The sequence below is a fragment of the Macaca thibetana genome, chromosome 7 (assembly GCF_024542745.1).
Source record: "Macaca thibetana thibetana isolate TM-01 chromosome 7, ASM2454274v1, whole genome shotgun sequence".
Classification (NCBI taxonomy): Eukaryota; Metazoa; Chordata; class Mammalia; order Primates; family Cercopithecidae; genus Macaca; species Macaca thibetana.
The window spans coordinates 26658361-26680054 of NC_065584.1; the positions used below are offsets into that span (position 1 = coordinate 26658361).

General features: G+C 39.7%; 1 protein-coding gene and 1 pseudogene across 3 annotated transcripts in view; both read right to left on the reverse strand.

The window, feature by feature from the left end:
- The window catches only part of TSHR (thyroid stimulating hormone receptor), a 181562-nt gene that overhangs the window by 141462 nt on the left and 18406 nt on the right, over positions 1-21694 (reverse strand). The window lies entirely within an intron of this gene.
- LOC126958122 (protein BHLHb9-like) lies at positions 10249-12000 on the reverse strand (annotated as a pseudogene).

The window sequence follows — 21694 nt, forward strand, 5'->3', positions numbered from 1 at the left end:
TGACTAGAGACCTTACTGATAACATAGTCAATGAAGACTTTTTTGCATATATATTACAAACTGTATTTTTACAATAAAGTAAGCTAGAAAAAAGAAAACGTTATTAAGAAAATCATAAGGAAGAGAAACTATATTTGCTATTCATTAAGTGGAAGTGAATCATCAAAAAGGTCCCCATCCTTGTCATCTTCAAGTTGAGTAGGCTAAGGAGGAAAAGGAAGAGGAGGGGTTGGTCTTGCTGACTCAGTGTGTCAGAGGTAGAAGAGATGGAGGATGTGCAAGGGGATGCAGAAGAGGCAGCATACTCAGTGTTGCTTTTATTGAAAAAATCCTCGTATAAATGGACCTTTGAAGTTCAAATTTCTGTTGCTCAAGGGTCAACTGTATAAAATGGTAGAACATCACTTAACCTATTTTTTTAAACCCTGTTTTTATCTACATGGGAAAAGAGAAATGAAAAAATTAAGATTGATATGTGGATCATTCAGACTCAGAAGGGCCTAAAATATCCAGGTATTTGAGACATATGTTAAGCCCCTTAATTATAGACCAGTGCTCTGCAAAGTGGGGTGGCCATCATGATCCACTGGTGTGCAAAAAGAAAACACATTAACATTTATTTTCCTTTATCTCATATTTTTGCCTTTACATTATTTGCATGTTTTATAAATATGTATTTGATGTGATGATTAGTAGAGTAGTATAGTATAGAATTTATAAATAAATGTGTATATTAGGAATACCTGTTCAAAAACTTTACTGATAGGAGTATGCAATGAATTAAATCTGGAGATCACTAATCTAGATCTCTGGTTCAATTCTAAACATTACTGAGCAGAGTAGACATATACTCATAGTTAAATATTATTATTTTCCCTGGCATCAATCTGTGAAAAATATTTAGTGACTATGGATTGTGTGTCCAGAACTAGGCTAAGTACAGACAGGATTACAAGAAATGTCTAAGCCACAGGTATTGTGTGACACAATCTCTCTACCGTCCAGAGGAGTCCATCCCATTGTTGAACAGCTGTGATCTTTAGAACAGTTCTTCTTACTGAATCCAAATCTGATATTTGATAATCAAATTTGGGAGTACAATTTTTATTGGTCTAAGTTTTGCCTACTGGGACAACACTGGATCTCCTTTAAATAACTGAAGACAACTCAAATCGATATTTTATTTTTCTCTTCCCCAGAGCTCTACTTGGGCTCTTTTAACTCGTTTTAGTATAGCATGGGGTACTGTCTATCCTATTAGATGGCAGTCACCTGAATTTACTCTAGTTTATCAATTCCTCTTAAAATGTGATTTGACCTGTAAGGAACGCAATGAGACTATCATTTCTTTTGGTTCCCATCATTTCCCATGATTCTATGCTACTATTAATAAGTTAATATTAATATTTTTAGAAACCTCACCTGTCTCTTATCTCTTTTTATAGTTAACTACAGTTCTCAGATGTTTTTACCATGACCTCTGGACTAGGACTTTACAATCCAATAATTGTGCAATTTATGATTTAGAGTCAAATGTAGGGTTTATATTTATATCAGGTATCATCTTGCAATTCTGTTTTGCAGCACAGTCTGCTGAGATTATTTTTTAATCTTGCTGCATTCAGTAAGTATTTGTTAAGCACTCATTAAATGCTAATCCTTGTTTTGGGTTTGGGGGGGTCATATGAAAAATAAGTTGAAGTCTGTCCTCTTGAGTATCTCACATTCCAGTTGGGAAACTGGACATAAACCTCTCCATCATGCAACACAGTAAGATCTACAACAGTAGTATGTGTAAAGTGCAATGAAAATGCAAAGAAGAAAGAGATTTAAATAGCCACTATCTTTTTTTTTTTTTTTTTTTTGAGACAGAGTCTCTCTGTCACCAGGCTGGAGTGCAGTGGTGTGATCTCGGCTCACTGCAACTTCTGCCTCCCAAGTTCAAGAGATTCTCCTGACTCAGCCTCCCAAGTGGCTGGGACTACTGTCATAAGCCACCATGCCCAGCTAATTTTTGCATTTTTAGTGGAGACGGGGTTTCACCATGTTGGCCAGGATGGTTTCGATCTCTTGACCTTGTGATCCACCCGCCTCGGCCTCCCAAAGTGCTGGGATTACAGGCGTGAGCCACCGTGCCCAGCCCATTTTTATATTGATTTAGAAATTATGATTAACTTGCATATATATTTTTTAAAAATTATCAAAACAATTCTGGTAGATAAATGGGGCTAGCAAATAGTCCCCAATTTATAGGAGAACCAGAGGCTTAGAGCATTTAAGTGACCCAGCAAATGAAATGTACCTTTTATCCTTTTTAAGAAAACCAGAAAAAAGTGATCCTATTTTTCTGGTCCCACATTTGTTTTCCAAAATTCTCCAGAAATTTCACCTAGTGCCCTCAGATATGTATGACTGAACCACTTTAGCATCAAGAGACATAATCCCTCCAGGCTTGTTGTTGTGAATTCATTTAAAGCAACTTTGCCACTGCTAGGTCAGCAGGTCTTGGTCTGCAGGACACCTTTGCAAGTTTGAAGTCTATGAACAGAACTTACCTAGGGCCCTCTATTATCACTTGTTGTTCTCTGGTAACTTTACAATGTCTTTTGGCAGTCAGCTTAGCCATCACTCTTCCTTTCCTCTTGACTGGGCTTTAAAATGTCTCCTTTATGTTGAATTTTATCTCCAATTCCCAGACTTTTTTCCCCTCTCTTCTCCAATATCTGACAATAAAATCTCGTAAGATTGGTTGCGCTAATAATAAAATGAAGCAAAATTCTTGGACATGTCACCATTAATTGCTTTCAAATTTTGCCGTTTCTTTACAAAAATTTGTTTCTTTATTTCCTCTTTCAAAACAAACCTGAGTTATTGAACATCTGGGCTGGAATTTCTGCTGAAGAAAAATATTCAGAGGCTCTTGAAGGGTGTCCAAGTTTTCAAGGCTTTTTTTTTTTTTTAAGTAGTAAAACCACTCGTCTGAAAGAAAGAATTCTTCCCCCCACTTAAGTGTTTTTTGTCATGTGCACTGGTGAACAACTTGCATTTAGGGTATGAGTTATATCTGAGGACAAAGAGTCATGGATTCTTTTGCACTATCTTCAGTAATTTAATTAGAAGAGTTTATAGATCTTTTAATGTAGAATCATAACATCATATGAGAAAACACTGAAATCTGATGATTTTTAAAAGTCGTATATGGATTTGCACATTATTCTCAAGAGAGAAAAATCAGAACTTATTCAAGCTGTACTTTAATCATTCTCTTCATGAATGTCACTGTTAACTTGCACAAAACATTTAAACATTATCTGTTTCGGCCAGGCGCAGTGACTCTTGCCAGCACTTTGGGAGGCCGAGGTGGGTGGATCACCTGAGGTCTGGACTTTGAGACCAGCCTGGCCAACATGGTGAAACCCCATCTCTACTAAAAATACGAACATTAGCCAGGAGTGGTGGGCACCTGTAATCCCAGCTACTGGGAAGGCTGAGGCAGGAGAATCACTTGAACCCAGGAGGCAGAGGTTGCAGTGAGCCAAGACTGTGCCATTGCACTCCAGCCTGGGCAACAAGAGTGGAACTCCATCTGAAAAAAAAAAAAAATTATCTGTTTCAGCCTGTCTCTTAAGGAAAGCCACCACCAGTTTTGTGTTTCCAACATCAATGGATTTCAAAAATCAACATAGTAACAATCTCAAGTAACAGGGTTAAGTAACAGGTGTAGGTTCAGAGCTTTTTTTATTGGGCATATCTTATTTGCATTCTCTTCCACTCTGGACTCAACTGAGGAACCTTCCACAGGGTATGGAATCTGGTTTTCCAAAGAGCCATCAAAGGGCCCAATGACAGAACTGGAAGTGCAGGGGAGTAACTTTGATCATGGGAAAAAGGATATGAGAAGATATGGGGACAGTACGTTGCTTCTTATGAACTGCCCCAAGGCATGGATCCATACAGCCTGTCCACAGATACCTTGCTTGGATGTAGAGACCACTTGCCACATTACCTGCTGGGTTTCCAGGTTCCCTGGGAAGCAGTAGCCACTGCATTGCCCCTTAGCCCTTCCTACCTTTTCTTTCTCGTTACTCTCACATCAGCAAGTAATCTCTGCCTCACACTGTTTTCCAGGGAACTCTGGCTAAAATTACCTATTAACCAGTATATTAAATGTTCATTTCAATCCAGTATAGCTTTTGTGAACCTACTATATGAAAGACGCCATATTGGATACTATAAGGGAATTAAAGTTGAATAAAATTTAATCCTTGACTTTTGGCACTAATGGTCTAGAAGAGAAGCTAAAACAATTGCGTAGGCAGCGTAGCTCTGGAAAACAATTCAGGAGAGTTGGGTTCTAGGTCTGGCTCCATTGGTCGCTGGCTGATATTTAATCTTGAGCAAGACATTTACTCTTTCTGGATCTCAGTTCCCTTAGCTGTAAAATACAGGGTTGTCTTAGGTAACCTCTAATGTATCTTCCACAACTAAAATCCTATGATTTTATAAATGTAGTCGAATGGAAGTAAGACTAAACTGCAATCCACATGCTGTGGGAACCCTGGACTTAAGGACTTGGGAGGCCTTTGGGAAGAATAAGGCATTTGATCTGAAACTTGAAAGATTTGTAAGATTTTGATAGGCAGAGAGCAGATGAGCATTTCAAGCAGAAAGAAAAGCACAAACAAAGAAGTGTAAAAGGAAGATTGCAATGTGCATTCAGGAGAGCTGTGAATAGTCCAGTTTTGTTGAAGCAAGGCGTAAATTAAGTTGTCTAAATTAAAGAGGTTGGTAAATTAGAAATGGAAGATGTCGACTGCCATGTTAAAAATTTGAGATTTAGCGGGTATTCATTGACCCAACATGTCTATGGAACACCTACTATCAGAGAGTGGGTGAGGTGCCAAGAACATAGAAATAAAGAAAATATAGTTGCTGCCCTCAAGAATCCTCAAGGGGCTTATCAGCAGTGGGCAGGGAAGTGGTAATCACAAGTGAAGCTAGTGTAAAAAATGCTGTAACAAATGAAACTGAAGTAGAGGGAAGGGAAGTGTGGGGCATATCAAGGTGCAATTAACATAAAAGAGGTAGAGGAGGAGTCAATGATAACAGAAGTAAGGACAATGGGAAAAAAAGAAGCAGAAGCAGTTTTGTTAACAGAAAGGTGAGTTCATTTTGGATGCTGAATTTGAGGTGCTCCCAGACAACCAGGCAGAAATGTCTAACTGGTAGAAAAATTACTGGCGTGTGGCTAGCTTGAGATGTTGGCGCAAGTGATATGAGTATATTCTGTGAGTGATTCATAGGTCTGGAGAGATGTGTCAAGAAAGAAAACAGACAGAAAAGAAGATCAAGGGGAGTAGTTTGGGGAAATGCCCACATTAAACAGTCAGAAAAAGTAGGAGGTGTGGAGCAAGAAGACAGAGTCAAACTATCAGAGATGTTCGATAACCAGCACAAAGGATGTCGAGGGATGAAAGAATTTCAAGGAAGATGAGAGCAGTGAATTAAATCAGAGGCTCCTCAAGCTTAGTGGACCAAATGCATCCAAATCAGTTGAGACATGTATTTAAAATACGGAATTTGTGTCTACATGGATCCTTAAGAAACTGTTAACAAGGATTGCCTTAGGAGAGGAAATGTAAGGAAGCTAAGGGGAAGTGACATGGTTTGGATCTGTGTCCCTGCCAAAATCTCAGGTCAAATTGTAATCTTCAGTGTTGGAGGTGGGGCCTGGTGGGAGGCGATTAGATTATGAGGGGCAGATATCCCCTGTAGTGCTTTTCTCATGATAGTGAGTGAGCTCTCATGAGATCTGGTCATTTAAAAGTGCGTGGCACTTCCCCACTCCCTTCCTCCACGCCTACTTCCCCTTCACCTTCCGCCATAATTGTAAGTTTCCTGAAGCTTCCCCAGAAGCCAAGTAGATGCCAGCATCATGCTTCCTGTACAGGTTGCATAACTCTGTGCCAAATAAACCTCTTTTCTTTATCAATTACCCAGTCTCAGGTATTTCTCTATAGCTTGTAAAAACAGACTTATACAGGAAGGGTGGATTTAAGTATTGTTTAAATTTTTACCTAATGCATGATTTATCTAACTGAATAAATACATTTAAATTAAACTTCAAATGGGAGTTTGGATTTTAATGCTGACAATAGGTCAAAAGCGACCTCTACCTCAGACCTAAAAGGTGAGAATTTTCAGGAAGGGGCCCAGGAAACAGTATTTTTAAGTTGTCCTGGCAATTTTAATCTGTTGTCAAATTTGAAGACTCCTAGAGTAGATAATTTCTAATGGAACTCCAAGTTCTTAGAATAAAGGTATTGTGGCTAAGTAGGAAAGGGAAGGGCGATACTTTCATATACAGAGATCATCCAGAAGACTTGAGAGGGCCTTATATCAATGGGATGGCAAGTTTTGGTAGAAGGCTGGAGGCAGCAGAAGTCAGTCTGAAAGGAATGAGGAATAAATAGATGATGAAGAAACAGTGGCAGTGAAGAATATAAGAAAGAAAGGAAGATGCTAGTATCTGAGGCATAGCAACATCAAGCAACAAGGTTAGCATTGACTACGTAAGCTAATTGAGGCACTAGTCTGCCAGCTACCAGAAGGGGGCAATAGAGAGCTTTCAGAGCTGCGTGACCTGATGGAGAAATCCCGGGTGAATCAAGCTGTCAATTAAAAGCATGGGATGCAATAAAAAGATTTTGTTTTTTAATTTTTTAAAAAGTGTGGGATGCAGCATAAGACTTGAATCAAGCTTAAAACATAATTAATGTAAGAAAATTGAACTAGGGTTGAAGTATAGAAATAAGCAAAGGATTCAGGGAGTCACCGGGAAGTAATCAAATTAGCCATGAGCCCTAAGTGCAGACATCAGGCAAGAGCCAGAGTGCTTTAGCAAATTGCCTCATGGGGAACCAATCTTCCAATGGAACTGGCATCTGGGAAGCACCAGGATTGCTTTGGCTGGCTTTTAAAAAAGCTTATAAATGCAGGAATGGTAAACTGCAATATTTGACAGAAGGAGATATAGAACACAATCCTTAGATTCAGGAAACTAAGAGAGGTATTACTGTTTCCTTTTTTTTCTTTGTTTCTAAGGATACAGGAGGCTTGAGATAATTTACATACAGAGGAGAACAAACCTGAGAAAAAGGAAAGGTAGATAGTGCATGAATGTTGGGAAAAATAGACTGATAATTGAATTTTCTTAAAAGATACTGAAAATTCTCAAGTACTTTCTGAAGCAACTGTGTTCAGCAATAATGATTTTGTTTCTGCAATGTGGTGGACTTTGTGCAAGACATTGTGGAATAACTAATCAGAGGGACAAGCTTTACCATTTTCTCAGAGCTTATAATCTTGAAGATGATACAAATGAACATATAATTAAAATAGTGTGATAGAATGATAGAATGAGGCCAGGCACAGTGGCTTATGCCTGTAATCCCAGCACTTTGGGAGGCCAAGGCAGGCAGATCACCTGAGGTCAAGTGTTTGAGACTAGCCTGGCCAACATGTTGAAACCCCATCTCTACTAAAAATACAAAAAGTAGCCAGGAGTGATGGTGGACACCTGTAGTCTTAGCTACTTGGAAGGCTGAGGCTGGAAAATCGCTTGAACCCAGGAGGTGGAGGTTGCAGTGAGCCGAGACTGTGCCATTACATTCCAGCCTGGGCAACAAGAGCGAAATTCTGTCTCAAAAAAAAAAAAAAAAAAAAAAAAAAAAAAAAAAAGAATGATAGAACGAGGACATATACAGTGAGTTAGCTATGTATAATAGCTAATTTTGAGATTGAGAAAAGTTAGAGAAAACCTCCTGGAGAAACCTATGTCTAATTTTAATGTAAAGTTAATAGTGTAGGATCTATCTCTATCTCTATTTTTTACCACCTCTCTTCAATACCCAATATAGTCCCCAAGACAATAAATATCTGGACAATGAGTAATCTAGGAACTGAAAGATGAAGACTTCCTGGAAGTCTACATAATCCCCAAACCTTCCCACTATGACCACTGATAAATGTTAGATAAAACATAACAATTATTTCAAACGGATAGCTGAACTCTCTAGAAATCCAAGAACTCCCCAGATATTATGAAAGAACTGAAAACAGAGTAACAAGCTCTGTGAGTGCTCAAGAAGTAGAAAGATGATCATGGGGAAGGAATCGCCAGCCTCAGGACCCTGGGAGTGTGGATTTTAATGCTGACACTAGGTAAGAAGAGATGGCAGCACATGTGACAGGCAGAGTTGGAATTCAGATATTGCTACAAAATTAGGAATGTCAAAGTACTGTACACTTAGTGAAAATGTGAGTCAGCAAAGATCTTCCCATTGACCAAAGTTTGTATATCCCTTGTGTATACTCTGTGTTGTTGTTGTTGTTGTAGAGGCATATTTATTGACATGCAAAGATGTTTACAATATACAACTGGGGGAAGCAAGTTACATACATATTTACAGTATGATCTTGTTTTAGCTTCTTAACCATCAGAAAACCTCAAAGAATATTACCCCATATTTTCACACATAGACAATTTCATTTCAGCTCAGATCAAGGATTATAATTCTCACCATGAGTCTTAGAAAACTCAGCCATAGCCTAAACGTTCTGGGTATGCTTTCTGGTCCATACCAATGACCAAGAATCACTATCTTGTAGACTGGTATAGCAGCCTCTTCCAGATTTGCTGTTTTGTATTGTGGAAGCTGCAATTCTGGGTCTAAATTTCTCCAATTATGTTTGTTCTGTCCTGTTAGCTGGTACAAATGCAGAAATGCCCAGTCTTTTCTACTAGTAAAAGATAAAGCCCTTTGGCCTTTCATAGGACACACAGGAGAATAAATCATAAATGAGAAAAAAATTAAGGCATGATTTTGCAAGGAGGAAAAAAGCAATTACCTTTTAAATTCAGGGTATAAAACAATGTACAGGATGATTTCAGCTCTTTGGGGAAGATAAAGTACAAATGGACAGAAAACGATACAAAGGACATCGAACAAGTTCCCCTTGCTGATGACTTCAGATCTCCATCTTACTCACTGAACAAAGTTTGGGGCATCTACTATTTCTGATACTGCCAGATAAAATCCATCTATTCATCTCAGACTTTTCTCCTGACCTCCAGCCAGATGCAGCCAAATGTCTAATGGACACATGCATGTGGAGGAAGTTAAGAATTGTTACACCTGGCATGGACATCGTCCATTGCAAAATTAAACTATTAAAACCAGTCTCTGAGCTTTGAAGGCGTCACCTCAAAATGTCCTTCAGGAGGACTGTAAAGTAGTATGGTGAGATGGGTTCTGGTGTCAGATAAAACAGCTATGCCACCTGCCTGCTGTGGGAATCTAGGAAAAAGTATTTACCCTCTCTAATTCTCATTGGAGGGTACCCAGACTAATGAGTTCTAATAAAAATACAAGTACCTAGCTCACAGGATCACTGTGATAGAGGAAAAAAATAAACTTGCAAAATATGGTGCCAACGCAGTATCTGACATAGAATAGGCACTCACAAAATGTTTCCACCCTTCTCTTTTGTGAGATGACTGACATAAATGAAACAGCCTGACAATTTAAGAGTTATAAATGTAGAAGCAAAATTAAAATTGAACAAATAATACATTTTGTCTGAAATTCTGGGTCATTTCTGTGTTGCGGAATGAGTATCTGATACAGCTGGAATAGGAGAAAGACAGTAGTTTCTCTTACATTAAACAGCCTATAGTAACCCCTGCCTCCTTTATGTAGAGAGTGCACATTTGGCCATGAGTGTATATGTGCACACACACACACTCTCACACACACTCACTCTCTCTCTAGGTATTGTTAGTTATTTTTGTGTGTGTGTATGCCTTACTTCTATAACTAGAATACAAATTCAAGGATTTTTTTTTTTTTTTTTGCCATTTTAAGCTGCAGATGGATCTAAGCAGATACAATGAACAAGTTAGCTTACTTACAATGAACTGGTTCACTATCTTAAATAAAATGTGGAAAAATATGCCAATCTAGACAAGATAAAAATCAACAAACATTTTCAGCCCAAGATATGATTTCATCTGATATCCCCAAAATAATTTAGCTTAAACCTAGAGCTTCTCACAGGTAACTTTGTGTTAAAGATGCAATGTATAACTTGTACACTGTAATAACCAAACACGATACAAGGCTCTTTGGGAATGTACAGCCTGCTAGAGTTTGGAGATGGTTCAAAGTATTCTATCTCTGGTTCATTTTACATTGTTTCAATAATCCCTTTAACTTCCCTGAAAATGCCCATGAGCGTATTATAACTCAGGTGATCAACAACTACAATTGAGCCCTTTCTGATATGCTCCTTTATGTTAATAAATACGGCCACACCACTAACAAGATTGGTTTTGCCTCTTTATGGTTAAAGATGAGTTTTGAGGCTGCCAATGCCTTCATATTGATCGTGTCTCTGGCTGCAGTTGGATTTTCAGGCATATTTAAAATTACTTTCAAAACAAGATTTCTGGCTTTGTACTTTCCCGAGGATGGCAAATGAAAAAGCTCTGAAAAGTCACTGGCAACAATGTAGTGATGGACGAAATCCATAGTCAGTTGCCCCAGTATCTTTAATTCGGATTGCTGTCCGGGTGAGTTCAAAGGAAATGACGTGGTGTCTTTACACATATGCTTAACATGTAATTCAATTTTGTGTTGTCTTTCATCCCCAGAAGGAGGATTCAGAGTAATTACTCATAAGAAAATTAGTAATTTTCTCATTTCTGTGGAGAGAAAACTGAGCAAGCTTTCAATAAGCGTCATTATACCATTTCATTAATAAACTCTTGGACAAATGGGTGAATGTTATGGATACCCATTGCAATCTGTGCTCTTTTATGAACAAGAGGATCAGTAGTTGACTTAAGTAAGCTAACAAGTTTTTCAAATTCCTCAAGGTCCACATAGCATTCCATTTTGCAAGGGCAAGCAAATGGCTTAATCCCATTTACCTCCCTATCCTGATTTGGTGTCTAATCTCATCTATGGTCTGGATGCAAGGGTCAGAACAAAAAGGACGCTCAGGGACAGGCTGTGAGCATGAGCAAGTGTTCCTAGAAGGGCAGGCTGCTGCCACAGGCCAAGAATAGGAAATTTCTTCAGCTAAGCCCAGAACAATATATGAAGGAGGGCTTGCCTCAGATGCCTGGGATCTAATTCGAACACTGCTGGAGTTACAGCAGGGCTTTTGGGCCAGATAGTTACCTCAGAACAGTCCTTGGGCTATTTTTTTTTCATTAATTTCATCCACAGGCTGAGGTTTAACTATCCTGCTCACAGGTTTAGGATTAGGGTCGAAACTAGTACCATCTCCTTCCCAAAACCAGTTCCCAATGACATTCTCTTCCTCCTCTTCCTCAGCCCCAGACCTAGGTTTGCAACTGGCCCCAGCCACAGGCTCCAACTCCTCAGCACTGACCTGAGCACCAATTTCAGGTTTATCATTCTTAGCACTGGAATGATTACCAGCCTCTTCTGCATTTCAGAACCAGGAACTGATAGTGGCCTCTTCCTCAGCCCAGACTCAGGCATCAACACCAGCCCCATTTTCACAGGTGGAGCTGGTGGACTCATTCCTAGCCTTGGGACTGAAATCTCCAATGGCTTTGCCCAGAGCCTTAGGCTCTGACAGAGCTCCTTCCTTCATCTCAGCAACGACCTTGTTCTTAGACACTGCCTTCATCTCTGCCACTGCATCTGTCAGAGACTCTGGCTTGTCTTTTGCTTTGGCCCAGGTCTTGGCTACAGGCCTAACCACACCAGTAGCCTCCCTCTCTTCTCCAGCTTTAGCTTGTATAGCAGACTCTTTTCAGTTTTGGCCTGAGCTCTTGTCTTATTCTTAGTCCCAGTCATGGTTTGAAGCCCAGTTATATGGCCCTGTCCCATCTTGGCCTTGGTTCTCAATGTGTCCTAGGTTGATGTCTTAATACTCTTTCACTGGGTCAGGGAAAAACTTGGTAGCAAGAGTTCAAGTCAACTTTCAGTTCAGCAGTCACTATGTTCTCTTTCCAAACATGCAGCCTCTGTCAATGATACAGAGGGCAGAGGCACGTTTGGGCTAGGGAAGAGTGATTGTTCCCTAGTGCAGACCTGCTGAAGCTGATGGTCTTCCGACAATCCAAAGCCACCACAGCCCCCAGCGGAGATGGACCTTGGATCCAAATGAATAGTTTTTGTTCTCTTTCTTAGTTAACTTCCTAGTGAACAGCTACCTACAGATCTCTACAGGAACCTAGAAAGGAACAGACCTCATCACCACCTATGTCAGCCTGCTCATATAGCAGGGGTCCTCAGGAGATGCTATCCTTCCCACAAAAGAAGAGTCCTCTAGCTAGAGAAAAGTCACAGCCTTCACAGGCCCAGGGCCCAGGTCATCAGCCTCCCCATCCTCTCCTCTGGCTGCTCCTCACTTGGATTCCCACTGCTTTCCCCACAATCTGAATGGCAAAGAGGCATCCCGCCCCCCACGCCACTGCATCAAACTCAATATTCTATTTTTAAAAAAGCCTTCTTGAGAATCTGGAACCACGCACCTGCCCATAAACTTGCGTGTTTTGGTTGGCATTTTAACTACGGGATGGCTGAGACACCTCCCAAACCGAGATCGTATCATAAAATATATCCCTGAGCAGTGAAATACCTGATGTTGCTGTTGGAAACAAATGTGGAACTCCCCGTAAGCCATTTTCTCAATGATAAATGAGTTTATAATCCTAAAGTATAAAATAAAATGTAACAATTCACCATGAAAGAGCCATTAAGATCTCACAATTATCAAACTGATACTCCCAAGAATTACAGGGAATAGAATGATTTCAAAGTGACTGTAAAATAAATTTGTTTAAAATAATTCAAGACGTAAAAGATATTATCAAAACCACAAAAAGGAACAGATATATGAAACAGAACAGACAACTGAAATATAACAGAAATGGATTAGACAGAAGAGTAGTTAACTGAAGAATAGTGGCCTGGAAATGTATGTAAAGCTAAGAAATTAGATAAAATGTAGCACAGAGAGATATCATATTAGAAAACACAAAAGAGAAGTTAAAAGGCAAGAATGAAAGATGGATGATCCAACTTACATCTAATAGGACTCACATGAGAAAAGAATAGAGAAAATGAGGACAGACAATATTATAGAGATAATGGCTAAGAACTTCTCATTCAAAATAGAACAATGAATTCAAAGCAGGGTAAATAAAAATTCATCAACATCTACACACATTACAGTAAAACTGTTAAACTTTAAGACAAAGAGACCTTAACAGCAAGTAAAAGTCAAAGATGAAAACATCAAGAGAAAGATAACTGAGCTGGTGGCAGATTTCTTAACAGCAAGAGAGGGTACAAAACAATAGAATTCTATCTTAATCCCTGAGTGGGGATAGAAGGAAAAAGTGGATAGTGGCAGAGCTTTAACCGTTTCTGTGACATTTTATTTATTTAAAAAATAAAAGAGAAAGCTAAGTTAAAGCCAATTGTTAACTTCTGGTTAATTCTGATGGTAACACATAGTTAACTGTATTGCTATTTTTGTGCTTTCATATGCATTAAGGATGGGAAAGGGTTAATTATAGAAATAAAAAGAGTGGAAATAAAGAACGTCCCCATAAAAAGGAATAGCTTGTGGAAGCAATAAGAGCAGCAGAGTGAATGGCACATTCTAGGATGTAAAAATAGTTCGAAGTGGCTGAAATAAAATTCTAGAATATAAAAATGGTTCAAAGTGACTGAAATAATAGAAGTGACTGACGTGGAGGGAAACCAGTAAAGGATCTGCCTGAAAAGAGAAGCAAGCAGGGCCAGATCACGGGGCCTTCATAAACCATGTGAAGAGTCTGAAATTTTCTGAAGAGTAATGGAAGCCAATAACGTATTTTACTCAAGAGACCGAGACCCCATCCGCAGTACAGGCTGATCACCCTGACTGCTGTGTTTAGCAAGAACAAAAGAAACTCCATTTCCATTCAGGTGGAAAAAAAATGTTAGTGGTGAGAACTCAGATGAAAACAAATGAAATGGAGACAGATTCAAGATATATTTAGACTAGTAATAATTAACAATGGATTTGATATTAGGGATGAGTGAGAAGAAAGTATCAAGAATAAACCTATGTGTCTGTTTGTCTTTAAATACTGATTTTATGTTTTTAGTTTTTCTCTTATTTTTAAATAGCGCATATTTTTGGAATATGGTATGCTGTTGTGATACATGTATACATTGTGTAATGATCAAATCAGAGTAATTTGCAAACCCATCACCTCAAATATTTATCATTTCTTTGTGGTGAGAACATTCAACATCATCTCTTCTAGCTATTTGGAAATATACAATACATTGTTGTTAACATAGCCACCCTACTGTGCAATAGAACATCAGAATTTATTCCTCCTACCTAACTGTGACTTTATACCTGTTGACCAACCTCTCCTCATTTCTTCCTCCCCCTACCCTCTGCACAGCCTTTGGTAACCACTATTCTACTCTCTGCTTCTATGAGATCAATGTCATTAGACTCCACATATGCCTGATGCTTCTATGAGATCAATGTTGTTAGACTCCTCATATGCATGAGATCATGCAGCATTTGTCTTTCTGTGTCTGGCCAATTTCACTTAACATGATGTCCTCCAGGTTCATCCACGTTGTTGCAGATGACTGTGCTGTTTTGAGTATCTGGGTAACTGATGGATCCATTCACTGAGATGGGTATACAGATAGTTTTGGCCAAGAAGATAATAGTGCCACCTTTGGAAATGTTAAATGTAAGGAGTCTGTATGATATTTAAGTGGGCAAATGGATGATACAAGTTTAGTGCTCAGAAAAGAGACCTGGCTAAGAGATCCGAAATTAAAATTAATTAGAATCTCATTAGATGTATGAATGGGAGTAGGTGAGGCTGGAGAAGAGTGGCATGAGATAAGAACCTCAAAACCATCCAGCATCATTTAAATGACAGGTAGAGGAAGAAAGAGAAGCTGGTACAGAAAGGCAGATGTGCAAACAAGAGAAGACGAAAAAGAAAATGGGTATGGCAGCCACAGAGATGCACCACTCAGATCTCCCTCCAGGAAACAGCTTTCTGTGTAACTGTCAGGAGGCAGTTAGTTGCAAGCCTCCATCTGCAGCACCTGCAGGAACTGTCACAGTGTTTTAACCAAGGCTCTACTATTCCTGGGAAGCCCACAGCCCAGGGCTGAGCAAGGTAGTGGTGCTAGAGCCTGGCATCTATGCCCAATGTGGGTTCCTCTAACAGGCAGTCTTTGCTCTGGAGCTCCCCATTGGTTTGGCCAAGACTTTGTCAGATCTGTGGCACAGTCTGGGGCTCTCCCTCTTTATCTTTCACAGATGTTATCTTTCAATGAACCACTTGCACTCGTAATTCTGTCTCAGCATCTGCTTCCCAGAATAACTGAACTGATACAGTTGGTACTGGAATTGGTCTGAGAAAGCAGGAGGTAAAATGGGAGCAGATCACTTCCTGAAAGCTGGTAATGAGGATCCCATTCTGGGTGGCACAGGGGGCACAGATAGTCTGTGGCACAAGGTGGCAGTCCAATTACTAAATCTTTAATCAATGATGGCTTGGAAGAAAGTTCTGTGAGAGAACTTTCCTGGCCTGTGCAATGTTCATGCTTTAGAAAAGTGCATGTGTCTGTGTGTGTGTGTTTGTGTGTGTGTGTGTGTGTGTGTTAGAGGGATGTTGAGGAGGAGGCAAGGAAGATGAAGGAAAACAATGAATACAAGGATGAAGGAATTAGCTGGATTTTTGTTAAGTCTGAAGCTACCACAGACAGTTAATGCTGAGATAAAGTTGCCAGCAACTGACAAACAATTGAACACTGTATGAGAAGGCCTATGTCTGGTCCAGGGGAATATTAGACAGAGCTGAAGACTAAACTCGGAACTTACAGTTCAGAGTTTACTTTTGTTTATATCTAAGAAAATGGACAAATAAGTTGTGATTTATTCATTGAATCGAATACTGTAGAAAGATTGCTTCGCCCATGTATCAGTTAACATGGAAATCTGGCAACTTGGAATAGGGCCTGAGCAGGACTTTGCAGCACCAGGCTGTGGTACAAGCAGCCCTGCCTCTTGGGCCATATGATCTAATAGACTCTATTGTGTTAGAAGAGTGAAAAGTGAAAAAAGAGGTAGTGTGGTGTGGAGTTTATGGCAAGCCTTCATAGAAGAATCAAAATACAGTACTTTGGCGTTCTAGAGTGAGGCCACACCATCTGCAGTGCAGAAAAGCACCTCTTGGGGTGCTACTGAGCCCTGTTTGAGACTGAATATTTGACCATGGAAACCAGTAACTATGCATTCTAAACTGCCGCTTGTGAGCTGAGCTCTGTGGAACACATTAAGTGAGAATGTCATTCAGACTCAGCAGCAATTTGTCTAGTGGAAAGTGGTACACCAGGGATCAAACCTGAGCAGTACAACAGGGATCACATGGCCACTTTATGACACATTGAGCCATTTCTTCCTGGAAGGGCCTGTGAATTATTGTCATGGTAGTAAACATTTATTCTAGATAACTGTTTGCTTTTCTTACCTACAAAGTCCCAGGCAGCACTACTAGCTGGAGGATTTGAAAGTGAGCCACAGACATAGAATTCCATATAACCCAGCATCCGACCATGAGAGACACACTTCACAGAGGAGGAGACGAGTGAGCCTGTGACCATGGGATCCTCTGGTTTTATCACATACCACAGAATCCAGAGGCAGGTAGCTCTACAGAGCAATGCAATAGCCTACCAAAGGCACAACTGGAATGCCAATTTGTAGGCAATTGCCTACATCTTGGCATCTGCCATGGTGCGGTATCATCATGAAGGCTAGACACTGAATCACAAACCTCTATATGGATGTTATCCCAATTAGGAAGAATATATGGGTCTAGGAACCATTGGGCAGAAGCAGGAGAGAGTCCACTTATCACATTCAATGATTCACTGAAAGAGTCTGTGTTTTCTCTTCCTATAATACTAGGCTCTGTGGAGAACTCAGGCTATGACTGCCACTTGGGCATTCAGGAATTCTTGTATACAGAGACCAGCAGGCTGAACGAGGAGTCAATATCTTCTTAGGAGTAACTGACCCTGGTCAGGAGGAAGAAGCAGGGCTGCTGTTACACAATGAGGACAGGGAGAAATATATTTGGAACTCAGATGATCCAGTTGGACATACTTGCTCAATTGTGACTATAGACAAATAAGTGCGATAACCTCAGCTTAAGAAAAGTGTGGTTACTATGGGTTCAGGCCCTCAAAAATGGAAGCTTTGATCATATCAGCAGATAAGTCATCAAGACCAGCAGAGGTGAAAGCTGAGGGGGAATTTAAAATGAACAGTGGAAGAGGGATGAAAAGTACCAATTGTGATCCCAGACAGACCAACTGCAGCAATAGGGGTCAGACTGCTCCCTAAGTTACCTCTTTCAAGTTTCTCCTCAGGAAGACAGGCCCACTGGAACCCTGGATAATCTGTTCCCCAAGTGTATGTGGAGAAGCAGATCTATATTGCACAAGGGGTGGGCTGTGGCTGTTGTGGAAGTGAGGGCTCCGTTTAAGAATGCACTTGCTGTTAAGCTGCAAGGAGTGCAGTTGGCACACCTAACCAGCTCCGTATCCTCCCCATTATGCAACAGCAGCCCAGCCTCCTGTGCTGCTCAGAAGACCTGAACTAAGGCACCAGGCAATCAAGGAGCTGATGTGGAGAAAACCAAGGGAAACAGTCAGCAGTGACAAAAGCCACTGAGCATTCAACTTAGGAAAGGATCTAAAATGTTCTTTGGATTTTGCAACAAAGGTTGTTAACATGACTTTGGCAAGACCTTTTTCAGTTGAGTAATGGGGGCAAAAGCCAGATTGCACCAAGCTAAATGGTGAATGGGGAGTAAAAATATCAGAAGAGTTTGAACATTTAGCTGTGAAGGGAAGGATAAAGGCAGGGAAGGAGTGGTAGGTGGACGCAAATGTGAGAACTATGGAGTGAAATTTTTTTAGAGGAAAGATACTTGAGTGTGTTTAGATAGCTGTGAAAAAGCATCTGAGAGAGTAGGAGAGGGAGAAAAAAGTCAAAATAGGGTGAGGAAACCAAAAGAACATGGATGTAGGTGGAGGGACTCATCTTGTATTGCTATAAAAGTGGAGAAGAAAAGGATGGGTGTAGACGCTTTTAAATGAAATACTTCATTTGTGTTGCTTTGTTTTAATAGTCAAGTTCTTTCAGAATCCCTATATCATAAATTTGTTTTCTTCAAAATATGTGACAAACAATAACCTCCCATAGTCTTACTCTGCTGAATGGGGAAGATTGTCTCTGAATAAGGAGGAGCTCCATGAACATTTGAACAATGATGTCCTTGGTCTTCCTAACAGTTCCCTGAAATAGGACAGGACCATCTTATGGTTTTCCTTTGATAGATACAAAAGCTAAGACACAGAATGATTAAGTGCCTTGCTAAGATGCTTAGGACTTGTGGAAGGTCTCCTGACTTCCACTGTCCATTTCTATTTACCACTCTTACTGTGTAAGTAGTCCTTTCACATAGTCATGCAGTAATTTCCCTGAATTCAGTGGAAAACTGTCCTCTGCTCTTCACCACGACTTTTAGCTGACATAGCTTTATACCAGATAATTTTCCTCTCTATTTTGCTGCTGTTGATAGTGAAGATATTGGATACAATACAAAAAGAAAGCACAATCCGTCCAAGCCACCCTATTTTTTTGGTCATGAAATACATGCTTTCTGTAAAGTGCCAACTTTCTTATGAGTAAAAGGAATCCTTCATAAGTACATTAGATCTTCTATAATCACACAGAACTGAATCAGACAGAGCCTTAAAAGATTCTTTCATGCTTCGTAAAGCACATTTCAGAGCTTCTGGCTTTGTTGTTTTAGATTCCAGGGATTGAGGGTGGTTGTGAAATGGCAATGTGGTTATGCTACATAAGGCCAACCAAGCATTAAATATGGGCATCTGGAGGGTTTGGCAATACTAACAGGCTTTTCGGCCAAACCCTGACACGGAACAGATAAATCCTTACAGATTTTTGGGCTCTATTGGCACAGAGACCCTCTAGTTAGAATTTCAGTCCCTTTACCCTACTGGGAATGAATATACCTGGAAGAAGATAAGAACTCTTGGAAGTGTTTAAAATGTCCCCTTTGAAAAGTAGACAAGTGTTGCTCTTCCTAATAAAGCTGCACAACCCTGATGCCAAACAGCTGTTGGATGGTCCCTGCGTGGAAGCTTGCCCTCCACAAATTGACATAATGCTCACACCGAGGGTTAAATCAGGTCACATCTGACAGGCTCTCAGACATACTACCGGAGTAGTAATAGTAGCTAACCTGTGATCAAGGTGTATTCTGTTACATTCATGCTACCAGCATTAGCTCATGAGCTCCGTATAATCACTCAATGTGGGGAGAGCAGATTTTACAGATCTTACTAGTTTGTTTATTCTGTGAATTGTGTAAATAGAATGTCCCACACAGGGCGATTATAGGAGATAAGAATTAGACCACACCTCTTCTGCCTCCACATCTAAAGCAGATTGGGGAAAAATAACTGAGAAGTAAGCTCTGGTAACCATAAGGTGAAGAATAATTTATGTCTCTCATTTAAACATTTTCCAATTCACAGCAAATTTTCTTCCTTGGCATGTTGGTTACATTTGTTAATGGAGATTAAGAAATAAGGTATAGAAGCCAATATTATTACAAGAAACATCGATAGAAATAGGATATTGTTAGAATTGTTCTTCAGCTTCCTTACAACAGAGAAAAGCCCTTTGAATGAATATTGACTCATAAAAGAGTTATGAATTATGGCTTCATGCATTGCTATTAAGTCACCACTTTCTAGAAATGTTGCCTAAGATTGCCATGAGATCCAGAAGGGATAAATGCATAGTGTTCCTCTGCCAACTGGCTAGAAAGAGCCTCCTTCACAAGACGGGAACTCTTAAAACCTTTCGACATGGGAAAGTAGTTTTGTAGCTCTAAGCCTCTGAGAATAAGTACACAGATTTTTTGATGTTCAGATTTTTGTATCTAAGGTATAAGATATTGGAGCATGGAATGGGGCTGCTGTCTACATTGGTGTGTTGGAAATGAACCTGTCCAAAAATTGCTGCAAGCTTTAGCCAGGCCTGTTTACATCTGTTTTCCCTTTGGGTCACTTGTCTGATTGCCCATACTCTTTGTCACCCTACAATGTGGATGAAACTTGGAAACATTACGCTAAGTGAAAGAAGTCAGATACAAAGGTCACATATGGTAGGATTCTGTTTACATAAACTATCCAGAATAGGTAAACCCATAGGGATGGAGAGCAGATTCCTGGTTTCCAGGGGCTAGGGGGAGTGGGGAATGGGGAATGACTGCTTAATCAGCATGAGCTCCCCTTTGAGATGATGAAAATATCTTGGAACTAGATACAGGTGATGACTGCACACCATTGTGAATGTGCTAAATGACACTGAATGGCAGGTATGCTTGAAAATGGTTAATTTTATGTTGTGTGAATTTCACATCAACTGAGAGAGGAGGAGGGGAGGGAGAGGGAGAGAGAGAGAAAATAGACCAAATTTAGGAAGATAGCTATGGAGTAGTAGAAGGAGCTTTGCATTTAGAGTTAGGAGACATGAATTTGAATTCTGACTCTTTCACTTACTGGCTGTGACATAAAAGTAAAAAAAGATGACATTTCTGGGTCTCAGTTTCTGTATCTAACTGAGAGTCAAACACTTCCCAAGGAAGACCACTGTGAGCACTGAGATATTATATGTGAAGATATAGTATGGGTCTAGGCACAAAGTTGATACAAACACATAACTAAGCAAAAAAAAAAAAACCCCACAGAACAATGGTAGGTGTTTTTAAGGTAGTATAAAAAAAACCACAAAAACCCTTGTAATTTATGTTATAGCTAAAACTGTTAAAATGTAATAAAAATAACGGATTAATAACTCACAATAGATAAAAATCATGGCAATTTTCATAAATGCAAACACTGAAGAGCTAGGTGTTTTGTAATCATAGTTTCTACTTCATTTATCTGGCTTCAAATTGTGAATTTAAATCTAAAAATTTGTGTTATGGAAATTTCTTCCCTCTAGTACTATGTATAGTAACCACATCAAGTTACTATATTTCATCATCTTAAGAGGCACATATTTTAAAACTTTAATGTCTCAGGAACCAGGAATCCATTGATTAAAAGTGTCACTGGATCCCCCTAAGGAAGTGTAGTGGAAGAGTATACCACTACAAGCATTATTGGTTAATGTTCCCAATCGTTCCTAAAGGGGACCTGTGGCCATTTGCCAAAGTAACTGTCGACTGGTAAACAGAAATCCAAGACTTCTTAAAGATTATTGGATACAAGATTTGAGCTTATATTGATAGGACTATATCCCAGGATAAATTGCAGATATTAGTGTCAATTTGAAAGACTTAAAGGATGCAGAATGGTGGCTGCTTTATATCCTCATTCAATTCACCTGTCTGCCCCCTATAAGAAACAAAACCAACAAAAACCCTAAACAAATAGATTGAGGTGAATAACAATGGACTTTAACAAATTTAACCAATAGGTAGGTTCTATCATAGCTGCTGTGCCAG